Source organism: Esox lucius, chromosome 17 (genome assembly GCF_011004845.1).
Source record: "Esox lucius isolate fEsoLuc1 chromosome 17, fEsoLuc1.pri, whole genome shotgun sequence".
In the NCBI taxonomy this organism is placed as follows: domain Eukaryota; kingdom Metazoa; phylum Chordata; class Actinopteri; order Esociformes; family Esocidae; genus Esox; species Esox lucius.
In genome coordinates this window covers 1,149,016-1,155,015 of record NC_047585.1, presented here as the reverse complement: position 1 = coordinate 1,155,015, position 6,000 = coordinate 1,149,016, and the positions used below count along the sequence as shown (strand labels likewise).

At 39.5% G+C, this 6,000-nt stretch overlaps 1 long non-coding RNA gene across 1 annotated transcript; it reads left to right on the top strand.

Annotated features, from left to right (window-relative positions):
* Window positions 1–4,711: 4,711 nt before the first annotated feature.
* Window positions 4,712–5,535, top strand: LOC117592894. Its single transcript, XR_004574626.1, has 3 exons — window positions 4,712–4,942; window positions 5,313–5,387; window positions 5,502–5,535. It is a non-coding gene; the product is annotated as an uncharacterized LOC117592894 (long non-coding RNA).
* The last annotated feature ends 465 nt before the right edge of the window (window positions 5,536–6,000 follow it).

The window sequence follows — 6,000 nt, the reverse complement described above, 5'->3', positions numbered from 1 at the left end:
CAGGGTGGCCAGAAGCCTGGCCGGCAAGAAGGGAGGACAGTCAGACAGTGATCAAGTGTTTAGTGAACCAGTACATTCCCAGACACGGCTTCCCAGAGAAAATGAGGTCAGACAATGGGACTCACTTTAAGAACAGTGATTTACAGAAGGTAGAGAGCTTATTGGGCCTAAAACATGCTTTTGGCACTGTATACCATCCACAGTCCCAGGGAAAGGTAGAAAGGATGAACCAAAAAAACAAGTTGGCTAAGATATATGCACAGACTAAATTGAACTGGGTGGATGCACTGCCACTGGCACTCATGACGATTCGATGCTCGTTAAATCAGACCACTGGGTTCACCTCATACGAGCTGCTGACGGGGAGACAGTTTCCAGGACCAGCCGCAGGGCCTGCGGTCCCGGAAAGGGAAAAGTGGCCCAAAGATCACAGAGTGTATTTTGATGAATTGCGAGCTCTCGTTTCAGAATTCACCAATAGAGTCGGAGAATGGAGGGACCTGCACCCGCTGGACCAGAACCTGCCCCAGGCGGAGTGGGTGTTGCTGAAGGTCTTTAAGCGAAAGTGGTCGGAGCCAAGGTGGACGGGTCCTCATCCGGTGGTGGAGAGAACGAGTCATGCGGTCCGCCTGAGGGACAAAGGAGAGATGTGGTAACATTGGAGCCAGTGTACACCAGCGCAGGAGCCAGGGAGGTCGCTAACGGACCTCATCCAAACCGGGAAGGAGGAGCTTTCCCCAGTGTGGACGGAAGGAGGACCAGCACCAGTCGGACCGGTGCCAGGAGCGGACCCCAGGACACGGCGGGATTACGAGCGAGTGAAGGAGACAAAGGACGGCGCCAGGGGAATAGACTCTTAGGGGAAAGAACTGAAGAATACTGTAACAAAAGGGGGTATAGGACACAGAGTGGCTACCACTCGTACCAAGATGACAGGGTTACAGAGAATGGTCTGGGGAGATGATAGTAGAATGAAATGGTATATGGGAATTGGTGGAATAATGATATGTGTGTTGTGTGTTGTTACAGGTTTCCCAGGTTGGCATCGGGTCTTCATTCCCCCAGCGAAGAGGTTTGCGACCCCATCTGAGGACACCTGTTTGAGGAAATTTGGGGCATTGAATTGGACTATGTCAAGGGGTCGCATACGAGCATTCTGGGATAGATAATCCGCTGGAGGAATGGATGATCTCGATGTTCGGCCAGTGGAGAGGTTTGATAATGTCTGTTCTTTTATCGCTTGCTACATTTGGTGCTATAATGGTTACTTGTGGGTGTTGTTGTATCCCATGCATAAGAGGGCTTGCCATGAGAGTGATCTCTACAGCCATTGAGAAGGCTCCAGGATCGCCATCAGGGATGCTGATGCCTCTACTGGAGCAGCATGACCCGGGAGAACTGGAGCTTGGCGAATAGGGGTGATCTCTGGGGAGAGATCAAAAGGGGGAATTGTAGATGTATTGATTGTATAAGTTAGTGAACTGTTGTAAGCTGTTGTAACCAATGTAGATGTATTGATTGTATAAGTTAGTGAACTGTTGTAAGCTGTTGTAAACAATGAAACAAAATATTAATTGTTTGTAATATGAGCTGAAACTGAAGGTGCAAGCAGGAGAATAGGAAACCCTGTTCAAGCGGTTGCCGGGGAGAGAAGGATTTAGTATGTCTGTCTTTTGAGAAACAGGACAACAGGTTAGAGACACACACACATAGTCTGACAGGCAAGACAGAAACCAGAAGGGGACAAGAAGATGTTTGCGTTTATCCTTATAAGGAATAGAACTGGAACTGGACCAATAGCACACTTGCTTTGTGAACTTAACGACTCTATCTTTTGGGCGTAGTGGAAGTATAAAATGACCTGTTGACTGTTGATCCTTAGACATTGTGCGGCGTCACTTGTCTCCAGAAGCTTCTGTAATAAATGGATATACGATACGGTAATTGACCTGACTCCTGGTGTTTTATTCTCCTTTCCAACAAACCAACTCGGGGAAGTGTTAGACTTCATCACCCAGGACGTGGGTTGTTTGTGCTTCGAACGTCATCACATCATCACCAGAGTCCACACACCGAGCGCTTGTCCAGGCAGAGAACCTGACTGGTCATCCAGCAAGGCAAATAAATAATAAAAGGTTTGTGTACACTACATGTCTAATTCACATTGTCTGTGTTGTGTTACCTATTAAAGTAGTATCTTTATATTGTTGAGGCTAGTTGGTTGGTTTGGCTAACAACGTAGCTAACGTTGCCATTTAGCCGTTATTATGGAAGCACGGATTCAGACCAAATTATCCATTTGGTCTGAATTATATTAATTAATGAATTAAACAAGTTCATAATGCCCATGGGAATATGGTAATGTTTTTTTTGAGTTCGCCAGGCTAATTTGCCAGCTAGTTTCAAGCTAGCCAGGTGATTCGCCAGTTAACTAGTTTACTAGTCAGTTAGTTGCTTAGCTAGCTATATTATTTTAACTAGCTATAAATGAACACGCTTGTTTTTCCTGAAGCTTTTAATGTGAAATGTGAAGGCATAACACAGTGTTTGACTGTGCTAGCTATATTATTGTGCTAGCTATATTATTTTAACTGGCTATAAATGAACGTGCTTGTTTTTCCTGAAGCTTTTAATGTGAAGGCATAACACAGTGTTTGACTGTATGTAAAAACAATGAGATAACCTGATATGTCTGACTAAATGCATTTATGTGCATTTATTTAAGTAATGTAGTGACCCACAATAGATAAGAACAAATTCTTATTTAAAATGGCGGCCTGGCAAACGACAAGGGCCACTTGAGTGAAGGGTTAAGAAATAAATAATAAAAAGTTTGGGAACCACTGCTGTAGACTGTTATACTGACAGTCGTGCCCTGAAGGCTATGCTGTGAGCAACCACAAATATTCTTGTGAAGTAAAAACATAGACAATTTACATTTGTCATATGAATTGTATAGGGAGAGAGGGAGGACGGTTTTCTCTACATTTTGTGATGCTAAATAAAATGGCTGTTATCTTTGCATTGGATTACATTCTGCTGCTAGTCTGCATTGCTGTTGCATGGTGACATCTGAATAGTTAATACAATAGCTATTGTATTTTTGCTTAAGCTTTTTGTGTTTGTTTCAGATCAATGGACAGCTTTGTCATTAACAATTTGAACGAGTGGCAGCTGACAGAGTGGCAACTGACAGACATTGTCGAAAGATTTAAAGGTAAGAAATATTTGTTTTCCCATCCACAGCATATCAAGTCTGAATTGCTACTCAAGCCCTTTTCAGACATGAATTCTTATGAAATATAATTTCCTCTTTTTTTCAATTGCTTCCATGTAATATGCCAAAGTGACACCAATAGATGAATAGGGCACATGTATTTTGTAGGCTTTCAGTGCTTTATTCTATTTTGTAATAACAAATGATGGAATATGCATGTTTATTACTATATCTTCCATTTAATTACCCATACATTTTTGTTTTGTACTCCTCTGTTGTAATAAAGATGTCTTTGTGTTTTCTATTTTTGTGTTTCAGAGGAGGGGAGTCTAAAATGGAAACGTTTATTCAAAGTAGAGCTAATGTCTCTTAATAGCAGCTTTTTAATAAGAATATGAATTTCTTTAATTTGTTCACTATAGACCTGTTCACTATTGGCCTGTTGAATGTTCAGCCAGTTCATTCGTAACTGTTGTTTTGCTCTGAATGTTTTCCTACCTGAGTGATATGAACTGCACCAGTTCCACTATATTGTTGATATTAATTAATGTCATATAATACATTTTTTCAAAGATTCCATTTTGTTGTTTTGTTTTTGTATTGTTTAAGTGTTGATTGCATAATATATGCATAAATCTAGCATTTATTCTGTTGTAGGTTTGTAGATTAACAGTTTTATAGCTATGGGTAGTCTATTGCAATTTATTTTCTTAAATTGTACTGTAATGTGTTAGAATTAATCTGGCATATGGGTTAATTTTACCCAGCATTTGTGTACACTATATAACAAATATGTAGTTGAATCAACCCAGATTTGTAATTAATTTGACCCAGCATTTGGGTACACTATATAACAAATATGTAGTTGAATCAACCCAGAATTGTACTTAATTTGACCCAGCATTTGTGTAGAATATTTAAATCATCTGTTTGGTCAAAAATGACCAACCCATCTTGCTGGATCAAATTAACTACTAATGGTCTGGTGCAATATTGATCCAGCGGTTGGGTTATAAAACAACCCAAGTTGGGTTATTTTTAACCCATAATTTTTCTGTGTGTACAGTAGGCTACAGTCCTATGCTACAGTTATAGCCTTATTAATATTAACAAATATCTTTGGAGAAATGTAACATGTTGGGATTTATGGTAAATATTTTTTTTGTATTCAGTTTTCAGCAACACCATTCAAGCCATTGATTTCCTAAAGAGTGATAATGATGAGCGGTCCACTCAGGGGATTAAGGATCTGCTTTCATCAAGGTATAACATCAACATTGCTGTTATCACAATCAGAAGACAACTGAAGGAACCTGGGTGGAGTTATGGAAAAGCTCTGTAAGAATATTTCTGTCCCGACTTAAATGTTACTGGGTACTGACTAGTGGTGTAATATTCAATATAATTGTATAGTATTTATTGCAAAATTTACAGAACATTAAACATTTTTGTTTTCTCAGTTTTTACTGCAGTTTGGATTCAATGATTCGTAAAACAAACAAAGAACTTTGTGTGCTGCACGCCCAGGCATGGATTGAAAGTCATGAGAAATTCAAGGATGTCATCTTTACCGACAAAACCACTGTTGCCTTTGACAATTTGTGTAAAATTGATACAGAAAACCTGGTAGAACATCAACCAAGCCGTCTCCCAAGCATCCACTCATACTCCATGTGTGGGGGGCAATTTCTCATCAGGGACCAGGCCCTTACGTGATTTTTTAAGGTAAGTTTAATTAAAGCTACAGCTAATTAAATGCTAAATCATATATTTTTGCCCTCGTATTTTTAGACTACAATTTGTCTAAATTAATAATAATAATTTAATAATTGTTGTTACATACTAAGTTAGGTATTATGGCTCAAGGGTTTTTTGAAGATGAAATCATCAAGGGATGTGTTGGACCCTATGTCAGATTTTTTTTTCTGGGACAACATAGTTTCTTTTAAGGTATAGGCATATACGCTCCAACACCCATATTATATTATGTCTAGGCCTCTTCATATGTATTATTTTACATTGACTGTTACAGTACACTAACATAAGTATGCTTACGTATACATATAGTCTAATATATTTTCTTCTTCCAATTCAGACAATGACCCAAAACACACTGCCGCACGGCACTGAATCGCAAATGCATCGCAAACTGGGTTAAGATGCAAGCTGAGTAAGTACTGTAAAATATTTTACACATTATTCCAACACTATTAAACAACACACGATGCACCCCTCCTACTACAGAAGTACATTATATCTAACTTTCTCTTTTTGTTTCCACTAGGTCGCCGGATTTTGACATTCAGTTTGGAGTTCAGGAGATTGTCTTGACCAGGACCACACCCCTAAATGCATTGAAGCAACTGCCATGTGATTGGTTGATTAGATAATTGCATTCATGAGAAATTGAACAGGTGTTCCTAATAATCCTTTAGGTGAGTGTATATCAAAAGCATATTAAATAGTCTGATATTATGTGACCTGTATGATCTGTTGCCACGAAAACAGCGAGCCTCTGCTCACTACAGTACCACAAGAAAACAGCAAGCCTCTGCTCACACTCACAATAAGACATTACTGAGTCATGTGACTAAGGTTGGTGTGAGAACCAAAAGCGGCAACTCCTATATGCAACTCCGAAATGTCCAACGCAAAGCAGACATAACCCGGCCAGTTTAAAAAAATCATAGTTAATGTTGTACAATTAATTGAACATCTGGATTTTTATATTGTTTTTTTGCCACTATTTCATCAATAGCCTACTGTACCTGACTGTTGTAGTT